Here is a 26,616-nt window from a genome sequence, read left to right on the forward strand (position 1 = left end):
ACTGTAGAGAAAAACAAAGTGAGGTGAGAGAGGATCAAAGTGATACCAATCTCTCTACTTTTGTCTACGTTTGATGATTTATATAATTAGTAAAAAAGAAGAAACACTTGAGATCTTTAATGAAGAAAACCAAGAAATATTTAACGAACAGTATTAGGCAGACATACCAGAAAAATGTACTCAAAATTATTTTTAAAATGCAGCACGTAATATATGAAAAGAGAAATCACCCAGATTCCCTTTACATAGCTAGAATTCACCCAATGCTAAAACGTAACAAAAATGCTATATAGAACTGCAGACCAATCTTACTTGTATGAAAAAATCTTCTAGAAATTTTTAGCAAATAAAATTCAACACTATGTTAAAAATTCTAGATATGCAAAGATGATTCAATATTAGGCTATATATTAATACAATTTATCACATTAATAGTTCAACACAGAAAAGCCATGTGATCATCTGCACAGATACACAGAGACCTTTTATACAGCTTAAAAGCCATTCAAAATTTGAAAACAAAACAATACGCATATCAAAAACCATCTGGTAAACTTAAAAATTTAAAAACACATGCTTAAGATAAAACACTCTCCAGTCACTGGTCGATGTTTCTTAGTGGCTTAAAAATTAGAGGCATTCCCATTTAGTCAGAATGTCCACTCTTATTATTTTTATAAACATGTCTCTGAAAGTTAAAATCAAAGCAAGAAGGCAAGAACAAGAATTATTGAATAGTATACAAAAATAATAATTACTTGCAAATGATACAACTGGCTTCTTGGAAATCCAAGGAAATTAACTAAAAGTAGATTAAGAAAAAGTAGCCAGTTACCAAATAAAAATAGAAAAATGAACGGCTTTCTTAGCATAGAGTAGTGGGGTTAATTCGGACTCTAGGGCTGACTCAATCCCAGACCACAAGCTCGGTATCTTTAACTCTCTGTTTTCAGTTTCTACCTGTGTAAAATGAGGGTTGCATGCTACCTATATACTATATGTACAATTACAGAAAAGGAGGCAAAGAAAATTCTACTGACAATTGTAAAATTCATTAATAAAATACCTAATGAATAATTAATGAAATAACACAGACAGTGAATAAAATAAACTTTTCTGAGAGACCATAACAAAAACTCGCCTACACGGAAAATCATGATGGATTTATAAATATCATGTAATTCCACACTATGGCTTTCCTTTTCACTTTCTTAATATGTTTGTATCAAGAGAAATAAGCAACTTTAGTACATTTACATTCTAATATATAGCATACTTATGTTCAAATCGTCAAAGACAAAGAAAAGCACTATGGGGTTACTCAAAAAGCAATGTTATTAGATTTGATTATATTTTATTTCAAACTATCAACTTCATATCTGGGTTTCCCTGTGTCTGTGGGGAGTTTGTTCAATGAAATCATTTCAGAGGCTTAAAGACTGTTTAAAATTAGATAAAGCAGCTCCTAAAGTCTATAGAAGAAGAAAAGGTGCTAAACTCCAGCTAGATCAGATTGAAACAAAAACTGGGTACAGATGTTCCTTGAAAGGTGAGAACTAGAATTTCCTTTGCAAAAAAATGCTTACCATTGTTCCTTTATCCTTTTGTTGTTGTTAAAAAAGAAAAAAAAATTAGAGTACAAATTGGATTGCATTAATTTCACTTGAGTAAGACCTATTTTTTTCAGTTTGAGGATTTAGTTGGTAATTTTAATTTGCATGGGTTCCAGATTGTATTACTGCAGGATTTTCTGAATGTGGCATATTATCTGCGAGACAGAGATGGTACAATACTATGGAATATAAAAATGAGGATAAAGGTATTTAATTCAGGCAAACAATTTAGTTACTTGCTGTTCAGGCTATAATGTGATTTGTAAAATGTCACAATGTGATTTTTTAAAAATGTCAAGAAGTTGGCATATTATAATTTCAAGTATTTGCTGTTTGAGAGTCTATGATTTTTTTCCCCACAGTGGAGGGCATAACCCAATAATATAGGGGTAGGGAAGAGATGTCTGAAAGGAACATCACACTGAATGTGCAGCTGTGCTATGCGGCAAGAGATGTAGACATTAACCTTTGTAATTTAGACTGGATCTTTGTGACGGATCTCAAATTTGGGTTTTAACTTATGTTTGCTTCTTTGAGGAAAGCAATGCATGGACTGAAAATACATGTAATGAAAACTGAGGTCAAAATTCCAAAGGTAAATGTTAAATGATTATCAAAAGGAACTGGGGAGGGGGGGAAGGGTTAGATGTAAAGTAGAACAGGCCTGAGTAGTTAGGAAGAACAGGAGAAAAGAGGGAAAAGTATAAGATGAGGAAAAGAGTAGAGTAGCAATTGAGTTACTGGGCTCTGGAGTCAACTGTGTAAGTTTAAACATGATCTCTGTGCCTCTGTAAAGTAGGGAGAGTAATGGTATCTATATCTTATAATATTGTTGTAAAGTTAAAAGAAATAAAGGACTCAGAACATGGCCTGGCACCTCGAAAAGTATGAATAAATTTCAACTACCATCATCGCTACCACCATCAGTAGCTCTACAGATTCAATTGTTTAGAGGCATCAATTCAATCAACAGTCACTGGGTTCTTCTATATGCCAGGCATAATACTAGGTGCTAAAGTTATAGCAGTGAACAAAGCAAACAAAGTACTGACTATTGTGTAATTTACATTCTAATCTAGTAAATAAACAAAACCAGAGTCAGAAAAGAAATTAGCAACAACAGTAGTAGTGAAAGAAGAGAGGAGCCAGGAATCCAGCAGAGGTAAGACTCTACCACTTTTGCCTTTTGACTGTCTCCTCGAGCTACAAAATCCAAATTGAATATTGACCAAATTTTATGCATGTCAAAAAGTTACATCTAAACTATTTAAAACAAAAAAAACAACTTAAAATTAAAACAATCCCTCATTGATGATATTGTTTCTAAATGCAAAGGAACATTTAATGCCTCTACTAGAAACTGGGTAACCTATCAGAGTCCTTAGAAATCATGTCTATTCTTAAAATGGCTTTAATTAATTAAGTTTTATACCGTTTATGGGAGATAAAACAAAATTGGTCAATATGATAGGTCAAATAAGTCAATAATGAGAAAACAAATTCAAAGATGTAACTCACAATACAGCCAAATGAAGCATTTTTTATATTCAAATAAGATGAGCAGGAAAACTATTATAGAATTACTCCCAAAAGAAATTAACCAACCAATTTAAAACTTAATGAACTGAAAAATGCAAATCAAAAGTGCAAAGACAATGTTGTAATTATGATTCAGTAAAGACAATCTGATTCAACAGGATAAGAAATCATAAAAGAAAAATCAAGCCATTAACAGTTCTTACTTCTGAGGAAGAGAAGTGTTGTAGGTTTACTACTTACATTTTTTTAAATAAAAAACACCATAAAGTATTCAAATACATGCATTATGTAAATTTCAGAAGGCAAGGAGAAAATGGCAAAAAAAAAATGTGAAAAAAATGGCCAAAAAAATCCAAAAATTTGTTGAAAAACATGAATCTACACATCCAAGAAGCTCAATGAACTCCAAACATGATAAACTCAAAAAGATCCAAACTGAGACACATTAAAATCAAACTATCAAATGACAATGAGAATCTTGAAAGCAAGACAGAAGTGATGATTAGTCATGTACAAGGGATCCTCAGTAAGATTCAGAGCCAATTTCTTACCACCAACCATAGTAGACAGGAGGCAGTTGGATGACATTTTTAAACTGCTGAAAGCAAAAAACAAAACAAAACCAAAAAACTGTCAACCAAGAAGTCTATACCTGGAAGCACTACCCTTCAAAAATAAAGGAGAAACTAAATTATTCCCAAAGAAACAAAAGCTGAGGGAGTTCACTGTTAGCAGACCTCCTCTGCACAAAATGCTAAAGGTAGTCCTTCAGGATGACATGAAAGGAACCAGACAGTAACTTGAAACCATATGAAGAAATAAAGACCTTTGGTAAAGATAACTACGTTAGTACATACAAAAGCCAGTCTTATTCGATTTTTGTAACTCTTCTTTTTGTTTCTATGTGATTTAAAAGATATATATATATATATATATATATATATATATATATAACAATATTTATAAATCTGTTAATGGGTACGCATTGTATAAAACGTAATCTGTGAAACTAACAACACGAAGGAGATAAAGTTGTATAGAAACAGCGTTTTTGTATGTTACTGAAGTTAACCTGACATCAATTCAAACTGGACTGTTATAAATTAAAATCTTAGTAAGAAATATACAAAAAAGAAAATGAAATGGGAATCAAAAAGGCACACAGAGGAAAAAAATCAAGATTATTAAGCTAGACTGTTCCGGAAAAATGGCGGCGTGAGGTGAGCCTCTGTAAAGCTCCCCTGGAATTTACAACAAATCGAACAACAAAAACTCCACAAAGGACTCCCTGCACAGCAGACAGGCAAGACGAAGAGGCCCACTACCGACTGAAATCACCTACAGGTGGGAGATTCGCGCGAGTGGAGGGAGGAGGAAAGGGAGAAGTGAGCGGAGACGGAGACGCGCGGGCGCAGGACGCAGACCCAGCTCAGTGCGCCGAGCTCGCTGCTTCCCGGAACCACCGCAGCTGCGGGAGAGGGAAGAACTCGGACTGCTAGGGCTCCGCCAGGGCTCCACAGGGCTGAGGGGACAGCATATAACACGGCTGAACCCAACGCTCACGGCAGAGACCTCGGAGAAAAGACTGAGGGAAGAAGGCTGAAAACGGTGGTATAAGCCCGCACTGCCGAGCAGAGAATGGAGCCTTAGGCACTGAGACTAGCCGCCCCCTCCCTCCCCTCCCAGAGCTCGCCCCGCCCCCACCTGCCCGGTGCTAGAAGCGAAACAGTAGCAGTGTGTGGGGGCAGAGCCCCAGAAAGTAGTTTACAGGCTCTCGGCCTCACGTGGAGGAGTGCTGGCTCGGGTAGTAGATGGCCGTCAGCTGTAGCCAGTTAGCCAATTAGCCGCCAATATAACTGCTGCGGCTACGGAGGAGAGTGAAAGAGAGTCGTCGGTGGGTTGCAGACAAAACGGACAGCAGGTCGCACGTCCAGTGAACCCAGCCTCCAGTGAGACCGTGGTGGTATGACTCCCCTACCTATGGCTCCGTGGGTGTTCCTTTTTGGCCTCACCATATCCTGCGTTATGTGGGGAGCGGGACCAGAGACCCTGCAGGCCTCCCGGCACGACAAATGGCGCAGCGAGCAGGGTCCCCCGCACGACAAATGGCTCAGCGAGCAGGGTACCCCGCACGACACAGTGTCAGATCAAAACAACAGAAAATTTGCTGTTCTGAGAACTGTGGACCGCAGACACAGATTCGCAGCCCGACTTGTTCCGGCAAAGGGGAGGGAGCTGTGGAAGCAGGACCGGCTGTGGTGGTGGTCGCTGCCATTGCTCTGGGCCACCTCTCACAACGATTATTAAGCTAAGCGAAATAAGCTAGACAGAAAAAGTCGAAAACCATATGATTTCATTTATATGTGGGATATGAAAGAAAAAGCAACAAAGGAACAAGATAAATAAAGAAACAAAAACTCATAGACACAGACAACAGTTTAGTGGTTACCAGAGGGTAAGGGGGTGGGGGACATTGGAAGATGGTAAAGGGGGTCACATATATGGTGATGGAATGAGAACTAATTCTAAGTGGTAAGCACACAATGTGATACATACATGAAGTATTATAGAACTGTACACTTGAAACCTATGTAATTTTACTAACCATTGACACCCCAAAAATTTTAATTTAAAAATGAAAAAAATCAAACACAAAAGAAGGCAGTACTGGAAGAATTGAGGAATTTTAAAAAGATATAAGACATATAGAAAACAAATAGGAAAATAGTAGAAGTCTTTCCCTATCAAGAATCACTTGAAACATAAATTAATTAAACTCACCAATTAAAGAGAGGTAGAATGGATTAAAAAAATTAACCAATGCCATGCTATCTGCAAGAGACTCACTTTAAATCCAAAGTAACCAAAAGAGAACTGAAGTGGCTATACTAATGTATCAGATAAAACAGGCTCTAGGTAAAAAATTGTTACAAGAGACAAGAAAGGTCCTTATATGTTGATAAATGGTTAATTCATCAAGAAGATATAACAATTATAAACACATATGCACCAGACAACAGTCACATACAAGGTGTCTTCAATAAGATTAAAAGCCATTTCTTATCAGGAGTATTGCCAACCAAGAAATCCCAAATGTGTCTACAGTTTTATTGGAGCTTCATCACATTCTGCCTACATGGCAAAACTTTGGTTTCCAGACTTTCCTGGATGTCTTCACTGGTGAATTCTGCCAAACATTCCAAGAATATTCTGAAACTCTTCTGAACTCTTTCTCTGAGGTCAGCATTCTCTTCAAACCAAACCAGACAAAGATATCACAAGAAAATATCCAATATCCCCTATGACTATAGGTGCAGAAATCCTCAACAAAATACTATCAAACTGAATCCAACAGCATATTAAAATACTGTATGCCATAAATAAGTGGGATTTATCCCAGGAATGGAAAAAATCACATAGTGCATGAATCCATTTATATAAAATACCCAGGATAGTTATATCCATACAAATAGAAAGCAGATTAGTGGTTGTCAGATACTGGGAGTATATAGGATTTTATTTTGGAGTGATGAAAATGATTAGAAACTAGGTACAGGTAGTGATTAAACAACATTATGAATGTACTATATGCCATTGAATTGTTTACTTTAAGATGGTTAACTTTATGTTATTTGAATTTCACCTCAATAAAAAATGAAAAATACCTTTCAAAAATACCTGAAAAAAATGTCAAATTTCAAGCTGCCCATTTTGCAGAAAAAACAAGTTGATTCTCAAGATGTGTGTGGAAGTGCAAATGAACCCAAAGAGCCAAAATAATTTTGAAAAAGTAAAACAAATTTGATTAGTATAGTTTTGAGTAAGTTTTGAAATCAACAGATGAGTGGTTAAAGATGTGGTATATATACACAATGGAATATTATTCAGCCATGAGAAAGAAGAAAATTGCCATTTGTGACGACATGTATGGACATGGACATTGAAGGCATTATGATAAGTCACACAGAGAAAGACAAATAGTGTATGATATCACTTATGTGTGGAATCTACAAAAGCCAAACTCATAGAAATAGAGAGTAGAATGGTTACGCCATGGCATGGTGGTGGTGGTACAATTGGTGGGGGAGGGGAGCTGGTCAAAGGATACAAACTTGCAGTTAGATCTAATGCACAGCATTGTGATTACAGTTAACAATACTGTATTATAAACTTCAAAGTTGCTAAGAGACAAGATCTTAAATATTCTCACCACAAAAAAGGAATTATAATTACTTAATGTGATGGAAGCAGTTAGCTAACACTACAATGGTAATCATTTTGCAATATGTAAATGTATCAAATTTATATGGGGCCAAGCAAGTAGCTGTGCCCCCACTGAAAAACTTTAAGTTTCGTTTCCTATAGGGATTTTAAGTTTCCTTTTCCCCAGTTTCTTAGCTCTTGCTTCTTAATTATTTTATAAATCAGTTTCTTAATCATAAATAAGAGATTGTTTTTAACCCGAATCATAGAAATCTCCTACAACATGCGTTAGATAATTACCCTAAAGCTTGTGATTTATGCTTACTGATTATAGTCATTGTGGCCCAGTGCTTTTTCCAGGCTTAGCTCCCAGGTGAACAATAACTGAATGACCAGTTAAACCAGAAGAAAGGCCAGGCTCCATGAAGCTAAATAAATTTTTCATCATGCAGTCACCCTGCATCAATGGCTTTGAGTCCTGCTTCTTGGGCCAACACTTTTAACTCTATTAACTAAAATCTCTCTCTCCTCATCTAGGGGCCATTCAGATATAAGTGATGCCCCAGCAAGACTTCCAGAACATCCCGACCACACAGGTCAACATGGTCCTCCAGGCGGATCTGGAGACCCCTTCCCCGCATCTAAGATCAGATAGGGAGAGAGTCCCGTGAATCCCCAATAGGCAGGGACAACGGGCACATTCAACAGGAAGCAGATACAGAAGAAGAGATCTCCTGTCCCTCAGCTTCCCATAGAGACTTACGGGGATCACGTCTCTCAGGGAGGGACATAAGGCAGGCAGTTGGAGACAGGAATTGGGTCTCCAAGACACCTGGATACATCAAGTAACATTCCTGCACGTCCAACATGGTCTATGGGAAATAATTGCCCACAAGACCTCCCCTCTCCGCCCAAATTTTCCTTTGTTTACCATAACCATTAGCCACTACAAGGAAGCTAAAGAATACAAAATACCTAACTAGATTACACTGGTCACTCACACCTGTGCAATAAAGGCTACAACGACCTTCATCTCACCTTAGCTTCATTATACCATCATTATAATGTCATACATACGCCTGAAAGTTCATTAATAACAGACTGAATTCTGGGAAGGAACATACACAGTCTAAACAGAAGAGGTAATAGCCTCTTGTGAATCACAGGTGGCAATCAAGTGGCCCCACACCTAGAGAGGAGTAGCCCATTCTAGAAGAGAAGGAAATAAAAACTCCAAGTTCTCGCCAGTCAGCGCTTTTTGAGCCACTCTATTGCTCAGGCCTACTCCTATCTCTTTGCAGTGTACTTTTGCTTCTAATAAACTGCTCTTTCACCACTGTATTTCTGTGTCTCATTCAATTCTTTGCTCGAGGAGCCAAGAACCTGGACACCATGCCAAGAAGGGTCTGCTCTCTGGTAACAAAATCAACACGCTGTATGCTTTAAACTCACACACTGTTACATGTCAATTATTAATTATATCTCAACTAAAAAATAGGGATAGGGATGAGCAAAAATTCCAGAAGTTATTTGTAGAAAAATTGATAAGTTAATGAAAAGTGATTACAAAATAAAAACATGCATATAAAAGTATTAGTAATGAAGAAAGGTTAGATCCTGTAGATATAATAGAAATGTTAAAAAGAATATTATGAGCAGTTACACACAATATTTTGACATTTTAAATAAAAATGTACAAAGTCCTAGGAAAATACAACTTAATAAAACTGATAAATAGAATTTCTGAATGCTCTTATAATTATTAATGGAGTTCAATATGTAATATTATTCTCCCAGAGGATAGAGAGAGACCATTCCTCTTACTCATTTTGAGGCCTGCATAAATGCTGGTATTAAAACGTGATAAGGTCATTAAAAGAAAATTACAGTTCAGAATCTCTCATGAACAAAGATGGAAACATCTTTTAAAATATAATAAACAAAGGAATCTCCTGATATATAAAATAGATAATACATAATGAACACGTTGGGTTTATTTCAGTAATGGAGTACAGTTTGGTATTTGAAAATCAATGTATTTCAATCACTACATTAGCAGAATAAAAGAAAACTATCATATAATCTCAATAGACGCAGCAAAAAAATTTGATAGAAACTCAACAGCCATTCAAAATAAGAAGTCCTAGAAAATTAAAAATAAAAGGATATTTCCTCAGTTTGATGAAGACTATTTATAAAAAATCAACAGCAAAATTCATACTTAATTGTAAAATATGAAAAACTTTCCCAATTTTGAGAAAACAGACAAGAAAAGGCCAGTTCTCACAAGTTATTTTCAACACCTTAGCAATGTTGAAGCCAATGCTTTAACAAGAAAAAGAAAGAAAAAACATTATGGGATTCCCAAAAAAAGTACAGATAAAATATTAATCTCATTTTACAAATGTTGCTAGATAAAAAGCAAATATACAAAAATCAACTTTATTTCTATACATCTGCAGTAATCAGAAAATGAAAAATTTTAAATATAATTTGCCAATTGATCCAATGTTATTAAAGATCTGGGAATAAATCTAAAAAAATATAATTGCATGACCTCTACAAAAAAAAAACCTATAAAACATCATTTTGAAAGCCTAAGGAATACCTTAAAAATAGAGGGCTATACACTGTTTATGGATTTATACATCAATATTGTAATGCTGAGGTCGGTAAACTATGGCCCACAGGCTAAATTTGGCCCACAGCCTGTTATTACATGGCCTTGAGCTAAGAATGGTTTTCACGGGTGAACAACTACAATCAAGTTGATGATACAGAACAGTAACTTTGGAATCCTATTAAGCTAAATATTACACACACAGTGCCAATAGATTTCAATACATTTTTCTCTTTAATACATCTGTATATTTAAAAAAAGAAAAAAGCGTATGCAATCATTATTATATTTTGAAATTTGTAAATACCAATTTGTGAAACTGTTTTCCCTCTTACTATATCAATATCTACATAATGTCCTTCATTTTATCTCTTGGCTTGAAAAGCCTAAAATATTCGCTAGCCTCTGATGCAAAGATTTAATCTCTCCCCATATTGAATATAGATTCAATACAATCTCAATCTAAAATGTAGGTTGTTGGGTTTTTCTTTCAATTGACATGATACTAAAATCTATAAGGAAATGCCAAGGACCTAGACAGCCTAATCAATCATAAGCGAGAACAAAGTTAAAGGACTTAACACTACTAGATATCAAGACTTAATAAAGCCATAATAATTAAGACAGAGTGATCTTGGCAGAGTTGTAAGTAGAGCAGTGAAAAAAAGAGAAACTAAAAACAGACCCAAACATGTATGTATACTTGATTTATGACAAAATTGGCACTGTAGAATAAGATAGAAAAGATGCTATTTAAATACACAGTGCTAAGTCAAATAGATCCTCACTTGTGTGTTGGGGGGAACAGCCACACTTAAAAAATATTTGTAATGTATTATAGTCTTAAATGTGAAACATAAACAACAAAATGTCTAGAAAATAACATAAGAATCTCTTCATGACTTTCTTAAACAGTTTAAAATGCACTAAACATAAAGGAAGAATGATAAACTCTACATTAAAATTAGCAACTTCTCTTTATCAAAAGACATGAGAGAATACAGAGACAAGCCACAGAGTAAAAAGAGACACTCACATTTATAATAGAGAACTCCTAGAAATCAATAAGAAAAAGATAATGCAAAATAAAACTTGATGGATGATGTTGTATGTCTTTGGACTAAGAATGATTTTTATGATTTGATGACAGAGAACACTAACTTTGAAGCAATTACTCCTCTTGTAAGAGGGTATCCAAATGACCGATAAACAGAAATACAAATTAAATCTATAAAATATATTACTGCACAACCACCACATAGACTGACAAAACCAGGTGAAGGCAAGGATGCGAAACAACTGGAACACACTGCTGTTAGGAGTGTAAATTCATATATCAATTTGGAAATTGTCAGGCACGATCTACTGAAGATGAATGGATGCATACCAAATGATCCAGCAACACAAACGAGCACACATGGACACTAAATGACACATGCAGGAATATTATTAGTAGGATTATTCATAATAGCGAAAAACTGGAGCAATGTGAGTATTCTTTTTTTTTTTAGGACTTTATTGGGGAACAGTGTGTCTTCCAGGATTTTTTTTTCCACGTCAAGTTGTTGTCCTTTCAAACTTAGTTGTGGAGGGTGCAGCTCAGCTCCAGGTACAGTTGCCGTTGTTAGTTGCAGGGGGTGCAGCCACCATCCCTTGCAGGAGTCGAACTGGCAACCTTGTGGTCGAGAGCCCACTGGCCCATGTGGGAATCGAATCGGCAGCCTTCGGAGTTAGGAGCACGGAGCTCTAACTGCCTGAACCACCGGGCCGGCCCCAATGTGAGTATTCTTTGATAGTAAAAGGGATAAATTGTGCCATATTCATATAATGAAATATGGCAATGAAAATGAATAGACTACAGCTGTACACAATATCATGGGTAAATCTAACATAGAAGTATGTGAAGCAAAATACAAATATTCACAAAAGAATACATACCGTATGTTAGATCTCTGAATGTTAAAGACCTTGATTTAATGTTAGGTCTCTGAATGTTAGGTCTCAGAGACCTTGACTTACAGACAGAGCCATGTCTGCAGGGAAACAACAAAATGTCTGTTGGCCTGTGCCTGCAGACAGAGCCAAACTAGTGATAACAGAAAATGCCACAAAACAACTACTGGCTTACAGGCGGTCAGCATTTTCTGTTCAAACAATGCTACCCTGTTAGCACAGCCCCTATAAAACCCTCCTTACCCCCTCCCTCGGGGCTGCAAGTCTCCTTTAGGCATAAGCCTGGGCTGTAGCAGTCTCTGTTCAGCCCGATACACTTTCTCTTAATAAAAGAGACTTTCTCGTAACGAACTTTTAACTTGCCTGACCGTGCACGTACCTTTACCGGCCGACCTATCACTGTATGATTCGATGTCTATAAAGTTCAAAAACAGGGTAAACTGCCTCATGGTGCTAGCAGCAGAAAATGTGAGCCCCGCGCCAGGAGTCCCAGCTCCTCGGGGCTGAAGCAGGAGAATGGCAGGGGCCCAGCAGTTCTTGGCCACAGGGTGCTGAGTCCAGCATCAACATGGTGACCTCCCGCGGGCGGGGCACCACCAGGTTCCCTAAGCAGGGGTGAAGCGACCAGGCTGGAAACCGAGCAGGTGAAAGCTCCTGTGCTGGTCAGTAGTGGAGCCACACCTGTGAAGGCCACTGCACTCCGGCCTGGGCAACAGGGCGAGACATACCCCTTTTGAAGCCCTCCTTGATTTAACGGAATCCTGTATGCCCCAAATAAATAATAATAATAACGTTTTTTAAAAAAGTAAAAATAGCGTTTATTTTTAGACAGGAGAAGGGCTCATGACCAGGAGGGGACATGAGTGGTGCAGGAGAGGGGCTTGTGAGTGCTCTTAATATCCTATTTCTTGAGCTCGTTGCTGGATACAGAGGTATGTTCATTTTGTAATAATTCACCACGCTGTTCATTGAAGATGTGCGCACTTTTCTGTATACGTAATACACTCCAATAATAAATCCTATTAAAAGTTAAACAACGTATGCAAATTGAAGCAGTAATGAGGTACTGCTTCGGCTTATCAAACTGGCAACTGATTTTTGTATAATAGCAATATTCAATGCTGTCTAGAGTTTAGCAAGACAGATACTAATTCACTGATGGCGAAAGCATAATTCAGTATGAACATTGTGGAAAGTAATATGGCAACATTATTAAGGAATGTGAAAAATATTCTAATCTGTTCACCCAATAATTCCATTTCTAAAAACTTAGCCTGTGGAATAAAATTGTGGACAAATACTGATGAGTAAGAATGTTCACTTCAGCTTTATTTATAATAATGAGATATTGTAAGCTCTCAAGATGTTCAATCCCAAGAAATGGCTACATGATTTATGATATGGCTATTTAACACTGGAGGTATTTCACAGCAGTGGTTGTGAATCACAACATATCAGAGGAACACACTCGGAACAGTAGGAGTCCCCAATGCAGATGTGATTCTCAGAAAAGAGTGGGGAGGGGGAGGGGGGCTTTTTTTTTTTGCATCCTTATTTTCATGGATAATAACTGTTTTAAAAGAATGTTTAATTGAGAGGGATAATTTTTATGTAATAGTGTTGAATTTTTAAAAAGCTAAAAACAAAATTGTACATGTGCCATAGTATTGACATAAATAAATATATATATATATATATATATACATATATATATATATATATATATATATATATATATATATATATATATATATATATATAAAGTCTTGGAAGGAAACACAAAAACAATGTGGGATTAGAAAACATGTACACACACACACACAATTTTTAATAGTACTGACTCAAGATTGGATCAGTTTAACTGTCTCTTGACACACGTGTTCTCAACTATCCATTATAGCAGATACCTTTAAACAAATTCTCGTGCTCCAAGACCAGAAATTTAGTAAAGGAAGTGGGAATTGATTTGCCTTAGGTTCTGCAGAGCCTCAGAAGACCATGCACATCAGCAGGAATATGAGACAGAGTTGGCCAGAGTTTGAAGATTCATGTACCTCTAAGTTACTTCCAACAGCAAAAAGAAAAGAAGGGCTTGACATCCTTCCCAGGACATGGTCAATGTGCAGAAGATGCTGCCTGAGTGAAGGAGTAGAAGGAAGGGGAAACCACACATATATTTTACTTATTTATATAAGCATATAAATAAACACACACACAACTGCATATTATAATGCACGCAATGGACAAGTGATCAAAGGGATGTTTTAAGTGCCTCTCTTGAGAAACCACAAGAAGAGAAAGCTGAGAAATGCAAAATGCACAGATGAAACAGGCTAGGAGCACTGACAGCTAATAAGGTAAGTAGAGATTGTAAGTAAACGCTCTAAAGGAGAACAAAAAATCCCACTAGAGGATTAAAAAAAATAGCAGCATTTACACTTCAGAAAAGCACAGAGCACTACAGAGCAGTGTTTCTCCATCCTTTGAAGGTTGGGAGAGAAAGGAAGAGATGCTCTACTGACATATTGAATGGGACAGTTTTTACAGTGTAAAAATTACCTGTGCCCTGAGAACCACTAACACAGAAATTTACAACATGGGAATTCAAGGAAAAGGAAAGAAATGAGAACTTAAAAAAAAAAAAAGAAGGATAATTAATAAGGGAGACAGAATGTAAAGAGCTAAAGAAAAAAATAGATGAAATAAATAAATAGTAAGGTTTCTAGAGGAAGAAAGATCTCACTACAAAATCATAGTGCTGCTCTCTACTTTCCATGTGGGAGAAGACCTGTATTGAGAAGTGTGAGGCCACCACCACAAGGGGAATGAGAGCGGGAGCCTATCTACAGAACAATAAATACAAGTCAGAGAAACAATGTCATAAAAATCAGTAAGTAAAAGATGATGTTACAGCCTACACCAGGGTGAATACACAAACTCCGATTATGGAAACAATGCCTGGGTTTAGATGTATGAGGAAACTGACAAAAAGTAAAATCTCTGCAATGTTCTCTCCAGCAAAGTCTATCCATCATCCTGCAGCAGACACAAACACAAACACTTGGACACAAGATGATATGATGGTGTGAGAAGGGTATCTCAATATAAGCCAAAACACGTCTCACAAAGTAAATGTGAAAGGAGTCTGGGGCAGCCAGAACACATACGAAGGTCTGACAATTAAGTTTGCAAACTTGCCACCATGTGCTTACATAGGCAGCACTGTAAAAACAGCTTGGTAAGGTTTCATAACCTTGGTATATCAGTGTCTCACAGCTGTGTTCGTGTCCATGTGTGGCGGTGTCTTGCTGGGTGGAGTTCATTATTGAAAATCTTGGCATGAGAAAAGTGTGTACTAAAATGGTCCCGAAGGAGCTCTTGCATCATGACAATTCACCAGCTCACACGGCACTGTCTGAGGGAGTTTTTAGCCAGTAAACAAACAACTGTATTGGAACACCCTCCCTACTCACCTGATCTGGGCCCCAATGACTTCTTTCTTTACCTGAAGATAAAGGAAATACTGAAAGGAAGACATTTTGGTGACATTCAGGACATCAAGGGTAATACGACGACAGCTCTGATGGCCATTCCAGAAAGAGTTCCAAAATTGCTTTGAAGGGTGGACTAGGTGCTGGCATCGGTGCATAGCTTCCCAAGGGGAGGACTTTGAAGGTGACCGTAGTGATATTCAGCAATGAGGTGTGTAGCACTTTTTCTAGGATGAGTTCGCGAACTTAATTGTCAGACCTCATACATCCCTAAAATCAATAAATCTTATAGATTGATTTCTTATTAAGAAATATTACTTGTAACAATTCACAAGGTCAAGTCCAAAATATTATATACTAAAGGCTCCCTTCCTGGGGAACTAACTGTCCAAATGTAAACACTTTGCAGTCAAGGAATTTTCAGACTGTTTTTAACTCACCAATGAACTGCCCTGTGCCTAAATTTGACTGTAAGAAAACCCCAGACCCATTAGAAAGTGACTCAGCCTATGAAGTGAACTTATTAAGATTTCCGCCCCTGGAAAGCTTATTAGTGACAGATATGCCTGTGCATCCAGGACTCTACCATATGTCTGACTCACACAAACGCGAACCTGGAATGACAGCAAAGGAGCCTAGCAGAAGAAGGGAAGATGGCATTTGCTATACAAACACTAAAATGCCAAAAATTTTTCATCCAAAATCCTTACGTACCTAATTTGTATTATTTACCAAATAATACATCTAATGAATATATAGTCAAATGGGTATTTTAAGTTCTTCTCTTGAGCCATCGCCACTGCAACATAGATGAAATGAAAAGTGAAAATTAAATAGATAATGGAGGCTAAAAAAATAATGAAACAGCCTCATGACTAAGAATTGGACCCAGCTGCCTGCTGGAGCACATACATGAGCAAAAATAACCACCAACTTAAGAATAGCCTGCAAACAACAATGCCAAAAGATGTGTGGAAATTTAACATTTCACAAAGACAGCCAACATAATCTACAATTAGAAGATAAATGTCAGTCAAAGAAAATTAAAGTGATAGGACAGGCAACTTTAAAATAAGAAACAAATGGAAGACATGACTTCATAAAGATGGCAACTACCCCAAATTAAACTACAATTTCAATGCAATTTCAATTAGTATCTCAAAGTTGTGTGAGTGTGAGTGTGTGTGTGTGTGTGTGTGTGTGTGAGAGAGAGAGAGAGAGAGAGAGACAGAGACAGAGAGAGAGACAGAGACAGAGAGAGAGAGAGAAAGAGAGAGAGAGAGAAGAGAGAGGAGGGAGGGAAGGAGGGAGGGAGGGAGGGAGAGAGAGACAGAGAGAGACAGAGAGAGAGAGACTGACTCTAAATTGATCCTAAAATAAATATGAAAATGTATTAAGGGGCTAAGAATAAGCAAGACAATTTTGAAGAAAAACAATTTTAAAGACGAAAGAAGTCTTTTGTGCTAAATATCAAGTCTTATTATAAAGCTATAGTAACTTAGTGTGGTAATGAGACAAGATAGAAAAACCTTCCAATATAACATAGTAGAAAGTTTAGAAACATCTATGAATACATGAACACTTGATTGTAACAGAGAGCCATTATAAATCATGGAGTAGAGAATGAATTATTCAACATTTGATGCTGATTCAATGAATTTCCACATAGAAGAGAAAAAATCCCTGTCTCATACCATACTTAAAAAAAATATAGCTAGATGTGCACACATATATATGTGAATGTGTGTATATGTATATTTATAGAAAGAGATCTTAAGTCCTTAATAAAAATCACTTGCAAGTCAATGAAAATCACAAATATCTCAAAAGAAAGAAAAGGTAAAGAACCAAAACAGGTATCTCACAAAAGAACACATATAAATGGTCAACAAAAATATCACAAATTATTTTAATAAATAATTAAATACACATCAAAACAATGGGCCTGTATAAAAATGTTCAGAGTACAATGTTCATAATAGACACAAATTGGAAACAACCTCAATGTTCATTAACAATTGAATGAACTTAAACATTTTTGTGATATATTCACAATGGAATTCTATAGAGCAGTGAAATAAATTAACTACTGCTACATACAATAACATGGATAAATTTGATAGATATAATGCTACTGAAGAAGCTAGACCAAGTAAAAGAGCACACAGTGAATGATTGAGAAGAGTGGTTACTTTTGGGGCTGGAGCCTTCATGCTGGGGAAGGTACATGAAAGAGACTTTCAGGATGATAATTATACAGGTGAATTGGCTTTATAAAAATGCATCAAGCTGTAGACAGGATTTGTATACTTCAGTGATGTATATTACACTGCAGTCAAAAAATTAACATTAAAAATAGGACATATGATAAAAATTTATCTAAAATACTTTATTGGTTATAAAGCTGAGTAATGATGGAATATTAATGTCTGAGGTTGGTAAGAATGTGCAGAAATGACAAGACTATATGATACAAATGTATTAAAGGGTAAACTTGGCAATGCCTATTAAAAACCTTCATAATGGTAATCTCTTGCCTCAAGAATTTCCCACCTAGAATTAATTCTAAGTAATTAATCAGAAATGTGAACAAAGATGTGTAAAGGTTTTCACAGTGGTACTTAACAGTAGGTGAGTTAAGAAAATAATGGCAAACCGACTTTACGAATGGCTATGTGGCAATTAAGCTTCACGTAAAAGAATACACAAAGGACCACAATATAGTCCTAATATGAAAAAAATCAATAACCTCAGCCTCCACTTTAGGAAAGAGGAGAAACAAGAGTAATTTAAGCCTAAACCAAGTAAAAAAATAATAAAAATTAGAGCTGAAAGTAACAGAAAGCCAATGGAGAAAAATCAACAAAATAAAATCTCATTCTTTGAAGAAAAAAAAAGGCTAACCAAGAAAAAGGAGAGAAAACATACTTTATCACTATCAAAAATAAAAAGAGGGATCATCCCTTCTGACCCGTGGACAATAAACTGATAATAAAGGAATACTAAAATCAACACTATGCCCACAAATTTGATAATATAGACAAAAAGGACAAATTCCTTGAAGACAAAATGCACATAAGAAGAAACAGATCATTTGACTAGGACTATATATATATTTAAGAAATTGAATAAATAATAACCTTCCAAAACAGAAAGTAGCAGACCCAGATGGGTTCTACCAAACATGTAAGAAAGAAATTATATCAATTCACAATCTCTTCCAGAAAACAGAAGCAGAGGGAATACTTTTCAACGCATTCTACAAGGCCAGCATTACCCTAATGCCAAAAGTAGATAAAAGCATTTAAAAAGGAAAAATTGATGTCAATATCTTTCATGAGCACAGATTTTTTTAAAAGTTCAAATTATTAGCAAATTGAATCCAACAATGTTTACATACTAACTGACCAGTGGGATTTATTCCAGGTATCCAAAGTTAGTTCAATATTCAAAAAGTCACTCAACATCACATATCAACAGGTTAGTGTAGAAAACTCATATCATCATATGACTTAATATGGAAAAGCGTTTGACAAAATCCAATACTTATTCATGATAAATTCTCAGCAAACTAGGAATACAGGGAAATTTCCCCAACATAATAAAGAATATCTACAGAAAACCTGCTGGTAATAATATCACACTTAATTGTGAGAAACTGGACACTTACTTTCCCCCTAAGACTGCAAATAAGGCAAGGATGCTCCCTCTTGCCACTCCTATTGAACATGGTACCAGAAGACTTAGCTAGTGCAATAAGACAAGAAAAGTATAAAAATCAGAGAAGAAGAAACAAAATCGTTTTTCTTTGCAAATGACATGACTGTCATATAAGAAATCATAAAAAAATTGACAAAAAAATGCTAGAATTATTAAGTGAGTATAGCAAGAATACAAGATTAATAAACAAAATTTAACTGCTTGCCTATATACCAGCAATGAACTGGAATTTGAAATTTAAAAAATACCATTTACAATAGCACCAAAAAATGAAATACTTATATTTAAATCTAACAAAACTATGTGCAAGATCTTTATGCAGAAAAACTATAAAACTCCAATTAAAGAAAATCTAAATACTGGAGAGATATTCTGTGTTCATGAATTGGAAGACTCAATATTGTTAAGATGTCACTTCCCAAATTGATCTACAGATTCAACACAATCTCAATCAAAATCTCAGCAAGCTAGTTTGTAGATACTGAGAAACTGATTGCAAGGTTTATACAGAACGAATTACAGACTTACAATAGTCAACACTACACTAAAGAAGAACAAAGTTGGAGGACTCACACTAACCATTCTCAAGACTTATTACTACAGTAATTAAGACAGTATGGTATGGGCAAAAGAAGATGCATAGATCAATGGGATAGTCAAGAAACGGACCCATAAAAATATAGTCAATTGATCTTTGACAAAAGAGCAAAGGATATTCAATAGAGAAAAGATAGTCTTTTCAACAAAATGGTGCTAGAAATATTTAGACATCCATATTAAATAAATAAATAAATGAATCCAGACACAGACCTTATACCTTGCACAAAAGCTAACTAAAAGGGAATCATAAAATGAAATGTAAAATGCAAAATTATAAAACTTCTAGAAGGAAACACAAAAGAAAATCTGTGTAACCTTGGGTTTGGTAATGAGTTTATAGATCCAATAACAAACCACAATTCACAAAAAACAAACAAACTGGTAAGTTTGACTTTATTAATACTAAACACTTCTGGTCTGAGACACATGCTGTTAAGAGAAGATAAGACAAATCAGACTGGGAGAAAATATTTTCAAAACACACATCTGAAAAAAATTTTATATCCAAAAGATACCAAGAACTCTTGGAAGTCAATAATAAAAAAAGAAAACAATTAAGAAATGGGTAAAAGATCTGAACACACAACTCAAGAAAAAAGATATACAGATGGCAAATACACTTATTAAAAGATGCCCAACATGATTTACCGTTAGAGAACTGCACATTAAAACGAGATACGTAGCACGAGATATGTGGCTATTAGAATGTCTAAAACTAAATAACTCACAATACCAAATGCTGATGAGGGGCTCTCCACTGCTAGGGGAAAAGGCAAAATGTTATATCCACTTCCAAAAAACAGCAGTTTGTTATAAAGTTAAACATAGACTTACCATCAACCCAGCAATGATGCCCCTAGGTATTAGGTTGGTGCAAAAGTGATTGGAGTTTAAAAGGTTAAAAATAATTGCAAAAACCGCGATTACTTTTGCACCAACCGAATATTTACGCAACTGATTTAAAAGTTGTGTTCACCCAAAAGCCTGCACACAAATGTTTACAGCAGCTTTACTAATAATTACCCCAAACTGGAAGCAACCAAGATGTTCTTCAAATGGCTAATCTGTGCTATACCCATCAATAAATATTAGTCAAAAAAGAAATGAGTTATCAAGCCATGAAAAGACATGGAGGAAACTTAAGTGCATATGTGTAAGTGAAAAAAGGCCAGTCTGAAAGGTTACATACTACATGATTCTAATTATATGACATACTAGAAAATAAAAAAATATGGAGAGTAAAAAGATCAGTGGTTGCCAGGGATTTGGGCGGAGGTGCGGAGGACTGAACGGGTGACACCCAGGGGACTTTTTGGGCAGTGAAACTGTTTCTGTGATACTGTAGTAGTGGATACGAGACACTCCGTATCAGTGGACACCACAGAACTTCACAGCACAGTGAGAACCTTACTGTACACAGACTTGAACTCTGCAGTCTTTCCCCCCAAGCCCATAACAGCAGTCAAATCATGAGAAAAGCATCAGACAAATTCCAGCCGAGGGAAGTTCTACAAAATACCTGACCGGTATTCCTCAAAACTGTCAAGGCATCAAAAACAAGGAAAAGTCAGAAAAAAGAACCGCCAAGAGAAGCCTATGGAGACGAGACTATTAAATGTAATGTGGGACCCTGGATGGGATCCTAGAACAGGAAAAGGAAATATGAATAAAGTATGAATGTAATGTATCAATACTGGTTCACTAATTATAACAAATATACCATAGGAATGTAAAATGTTAATAACAGAGGAAAATGGGTGAGTGGGGGGGTGCATGGGTACTCTGTACTGTCTTTGTAATTTTTCTGTAAATCTAAAACTGTTCTAAAATACAAGTTCATTAAAAAAATAAAAACATGCTCCACTGTTCATTATAAACAAATGGAAATAACCATCAATTAATTAATGGTTAAATAAATGATGATATGTCCGTGAAATAAGGTACAGCTATTTAAAAGAAGGTGGTAAAATTATTTGTATTTAATCTGTACAAAATATATTTATTTAAAAAAATATATTGCAACCTGTAGGCAATATGCAAAATGGATCTAATTTGTACTTTTAAAAATCTAAGTCTAGTTCATATCAACTAAACATGTCAGTGAAAATAATTTCTAAGGTAAACAGAGATCCCTTTGGGAAGTGAGATTTAAGTGGCGAGGGGGTGGGGGCTCAAACAGGGCAGTTTTGGTTTTTATACTTCTGTACTTTATATGAGGGCAAATTTGATAAAGTAATTTTTTTTCTTAAAATGATCGACTACAAAACAACACATACAGTATGATACCTATAAAAAATATACAGGATTCGGGCTGGCCCGGTGGCTCAGGTGGTTAGAGCTCCATGCTCCTAACTCCGAAGGCTGCCAGTTCGATTCCCACATGGGCCAGTGGGCTCTCAACCACAAGGTTGCCAGTTCAATTCCTCTAGTCCTGCAAGGGATGGTGGGCAGCGCCCCCTGCAACTAGCAATGGCAACTGGACCTGGAGCTGAGCTGTGCCCTCCACAACTAAGACTGAAAGGACAACAACTTGACTTGAAAAAAAGTCCTGGAAGTACACACTGTTCCCCAATAAAGTCCTGTTCCCCTTTCCCAATTAAATATATATACAAACATACACACATAAGATTAAAAAAACATGCATATTCAGCATATATTGCATATATTGCTTTGGTAATTAAAGGGAAAGACCAAGAAACATAAGACAAATATCTAGCAAGTATGAAACGTGTAAATTCAGAGAAAAAATGAATTCTTCCAGATGTAGAGTAGCGGCACTAATAGGAACACGGGGATGAGGAGGAAAGCGGGCTTGAGAAGAGACAGCTCACTGTGCAACCACAGAGCCAGTCTAAACCGGCCTTGTCCTATTCCTAAGGGGACACTGCGTTGTTTTGCAGAGATAACAGAAAAAGGCCACAAATCAGGCAGTCAGACATGCGCACTAGAGAAATAATTCACCTAGAGTAACACGTCAGTGTCACCGTGTGGGCCTCCACTGCGGACTACATACGCCCCTGCCCCCCATTCAAACCTGCCGTGCCTGAGACCCCAGGATCCGCTAGCACCTGCGCACTAAGCTCTCATTATGCTGAAATACCGAACTGCATAGAATCTGCATAAACCATACCCCACCCTGCCTCGCTCTCTTCTTCCTTTAAATGTAACTCCAAAACCAGCGGTCACGGAGACAGATTTGAGCCTTGCCTCCTGTCTTCATGCAGGTGGACCTCGCAATAAAAGGTTTTTCTTTTTACAAAAACTGGCTCCACAGTATTGGCTCCTATGCACGTGGGGCAGCTAGCCCTGGGCCCAGTTACACGTGTCTCTCAGTTAGACTCCAAGGTGCCCGCAAAGCATCCGGTGAACGTGTAGAGGAGGCGCATTTTGGTTAGAAAACAGAAAACAACTGAGGTGGGGAACCGGCAGGCTGCGGGCAACGGGGAAGGAGAGCAGAATGTGCCCAGACCAGATCATTGAAAGGCCAAGAGGAAAACTGAGGACCAAAGGTCGGGGAACACCTCCACTGACAGGGTGGAAGGAGAAGCCTGAAGGGGGAGAAGGCGGCAAAAAAGTAACAGGAGACGAGTGAAGGACTCTGAGAAACCAAGCGGGGAGCGAGTCTCAGGAAGCAAGTGGTGGTAGGGCAGGTTAATGAGCAGCGTGAGTCCAGGAGGGTCAGCAGGGAAGTAGGTGCAGAGGTGTCCGTTGGCGAGCAGTTTCCAAACATCCTCCGCGGTGGCAAGCTTGTTCTGGGAAGAGCTAGACAGTCAATGTTTTAGGCTGTGAGAGCTAAATGGTCCCTGTGACAACCATCCCACTCTGCCAGAATAGCAAGAAATCAGCCATAGACAAAATGTAAACAAGAAGCAATGCTGTGTTGGAATAAAACTGTACGTATTTACAAAAACAGGTGCAAGCCAGATTTCATCTGTAGTTTCCCAACCCCACACACACAGCAGTCTACTGTTCCTGCTGGGAGGTAACTGCTTTCAGATTCTGCCACCAGACCCAGTCAAACTTCATCACCATTTCCTCATGTGTCAAAGTCTACTACTTATAGATTTGCTCCTGTATCTATTTTCCTTAACTGTGAACATTTAAATGAGTACGTACAGGGATTCTGAATCACTACCATTGGAGAGGTTAAAAAAACAAGACATAGGTTACATACCTATGTCTTTAGAAAATAAAGACTCAAGCAGTGGAGGTTTTGGATTATAGTCATGAGTAACAATTAAAGGACAAAAGAAACCCAGGCCTTAAAAATGCACTTTAGAACCCATTAGGAGACAGGAAATTTCTAATTTTACTAAATTCTGGGGAGGTCTCGTGTAAAGTTACTGTAGGTGGCTGTACAAGTAGCTAACTGTGTTAAGGAGCACATTTCAAAATATGGTAAACTAAGGGAATTAAGTAAAATTTATCCCATGGCTTTTAATTTCATGCATCAGTTTCTTTGGGTTTCTTGAACCATAGTGGAACCCACGAGTCAACAATTTAGTCATGGGTCAGACAGGAAAAAAATAAATAAAAAGCAAAGGCTTTACTTCTGCACCAACACAGAACAAAACATATTTGCAAATTACGGAGTGGTTACCATAGGGGAGTCTACAAATGTTACCGCAAGCAAAAGACAGAGTAGCAGACATCGATAGTACCATTCCGAATGAAGGATTTGTAAGATGTTAGAATTCTCTGGATACAATATGATTTCCCTCGTCCTTTTATTTAATGAATATAGTATTTAGAAGGGCTTTCATTGATTCACTATAATTCCCAACTTCAATCTAAATTTTCCTTTAAGTGCAAAATTCTTCAAACTTGACTTTTCCTACTACATGGATGGTTTTTTTTTAGAGGTGATATTTTTTATACTCTTCTGTTTGGTTTCTCTTTATTTTTTTTTATTTTTTAATGATTTTATTGGGGAAGGGGAACAGGACTTTATTGGGGAACAATATGTAGGATTTTTTCCAAGTCCAGTTGTTGTCCTTTCAGTCTTAGTTGTGGAGGGTGCCGTTCAGCTTCAAGTTGTTGTCCTTTCAGTCTTAGTTGTGGAGGGCGCAGCTCAGCTCCAGGTCCAGTTGCCCGTTGCTAGTTGCAGGGGGCACTGCCCACCATCCCTTGCGGGAGTCGAACTGGCAACCTTGTGGTTGAGAGGACGCCCTCCAACCAACTGAGCCATCCAGGAGCTCAGCGGCAGCTCAGCTCAAGGTGCCGTGTTCAATCTTAGTTGCAGGGGGCAGAGCCCACCATCCCTTGCGGGAATTGAGGAGTCCAACAGGCAATCATGTGGTTGAGAGCCCACTGGCCCATGTGGGAATCAAACCGGTAGTCTTCGGTGTTAGGAGCACGGAGCTCCAACTGCCTGAGCCACCAGGCCAGCCCTACATGGATTTTTTTAGAGTATAATCTTTACTTTTGGTAAAGAAACCACTGTATTAAAAAACAATGCAATTCCACTAAATGGGACCACCTAAAAAGATGAGCAGGAGGTGGGTTTGTGGGCTGTATTTCTCTACTTTCCTCTTAGAGATGATAAGGAAAATAAGGTGGTCTCTAACCTTCCTCCCACCCGTCCCCAGTCCCTACATCCTATCACCCCCAGAAACTGGCAACCAGGAGTCTAAAAATAACAAGATAATTTTCTATCATGAGCCAGGAATACAAAAAAAAAAAAAGAAATGCTCTTTATGGTAATATAAAATGAAGGTTTCCTTCCGTCACCGGACTCAGGGTCTCCCAATGTCTTGGAGATGTGGTTCAGGAATTCGGAGGAAGATGACTGACATATCCCCTTTGCGTTTTTAATACAGGCAGAAAGGTTTTCTTTTTTGGTTGTTGTTTGTGGGGTTGGGGAGGGTTGGTTTTTCTTTTAGTTTGTTTTAATAAATAAACTCCAAAGCTAGAGGATATCTCATCAGAAAACTCTAAAACTGTTAGCGATAAAGCTAATAAACTCCAAAGGTTATTCAAATGCTATTTACATGATTTTTAACATTTCTAACTTATCACAGGTAAAATACCTTTTTTTCCCACTGTGTGGCTGGATGAAGTGAAAGTGCAAATGACTGGATATAAATAGTATTTATTTCAATCCAATATCTCAAGGAACTGATGGCAGAATGTTTTTTTATTCCTATGAATGTTTGCCACATATGCTATCTTCTTACGGGCCAGGTCAGAGGAACAAGTTATCTTCACATTGCCATATATCAAATAGAACACATAGTTTCCACTATCTCATTTCCCTAATGCACTAATAAGGGTCTTCAAATGTCAATTTGAGAAAGTGCTTCCTTCTTTCTGGTTTCAATAAGCAAAAGAAATTGGCTTCTGACCGTTCTTTTTAATTTCCCTTTCCTCCACTCTTTCCATAAATCAAACACAATGATTTTCATAAAAAGGTTCAATTCCAATACCCCAAATGGCAATACCTAAGCTAAAATGTAAAAAAATAAGCCTTAAGATGAATGGCCTTGAATGATTCCATTTGGAAGAAATTAAAGAGGATGAAATCTATGAAGTGGCAGGAAAAAAATGCCCCATGGTCTCTTAGCGATGGGGGGACTGATGACTCAATCATCATTTTTAATCCCAAACCACTTTTAATAAACATAATTTTTTTTCCTTTAATGCCATTTTAAATTTAAAGGTAAACAGCACCAAAAACAAACAGAAAGTGATGGTCATTCTTTAAAATGTCTGTTAAGCCACCTGAGTAGCTTGGAGCATCCCTCGCCAGCCGTTTGCCAGATGAAAACCCATGATCTCTGCACACGAGGACAAATAACTCTACCTCTCAAATAAGCCTTGGCAAGGGGCCATAGTTCCAACTTGGGTACAGGACAGTCACTGATTTTTTAAAAACTCT

The 26,616-nt window shown here is 37.1% G+C and overlaps 1 protein-coding gene across 5 annotated transcripts in view; it reads right to left on the bottom strand.

Annotated features, from left to right (window-relative positions):
* LOC109437491 (S-adenosyl-L-methionine-dependent tRNA 4-demethylwyosine synthase TYW1) overlaps positions 1-26,616 on the bottom strand; it is a 237,210-nt gene that overhangs the window by 46,104 nt on the left and 164,490 nt on the right. The window lies entirely within an intron of this gene.

This window comes from Rhinolophus sinicus, linkage group LG03 (assembly GCF_036562045.2).
Source record: "Rhinolophus sinicus isolate RSC01 linkage group LG03, ASM3656204v1, whole genome shotgun sequence".
In the NCBI taxonomy this organism is placed as follows: Eukaryota; Metazoa; Chordata; class Mammalia; order Chiroptera; family Rhinolophidae; genus Rhinolophus; species Rhinolophus sinicus.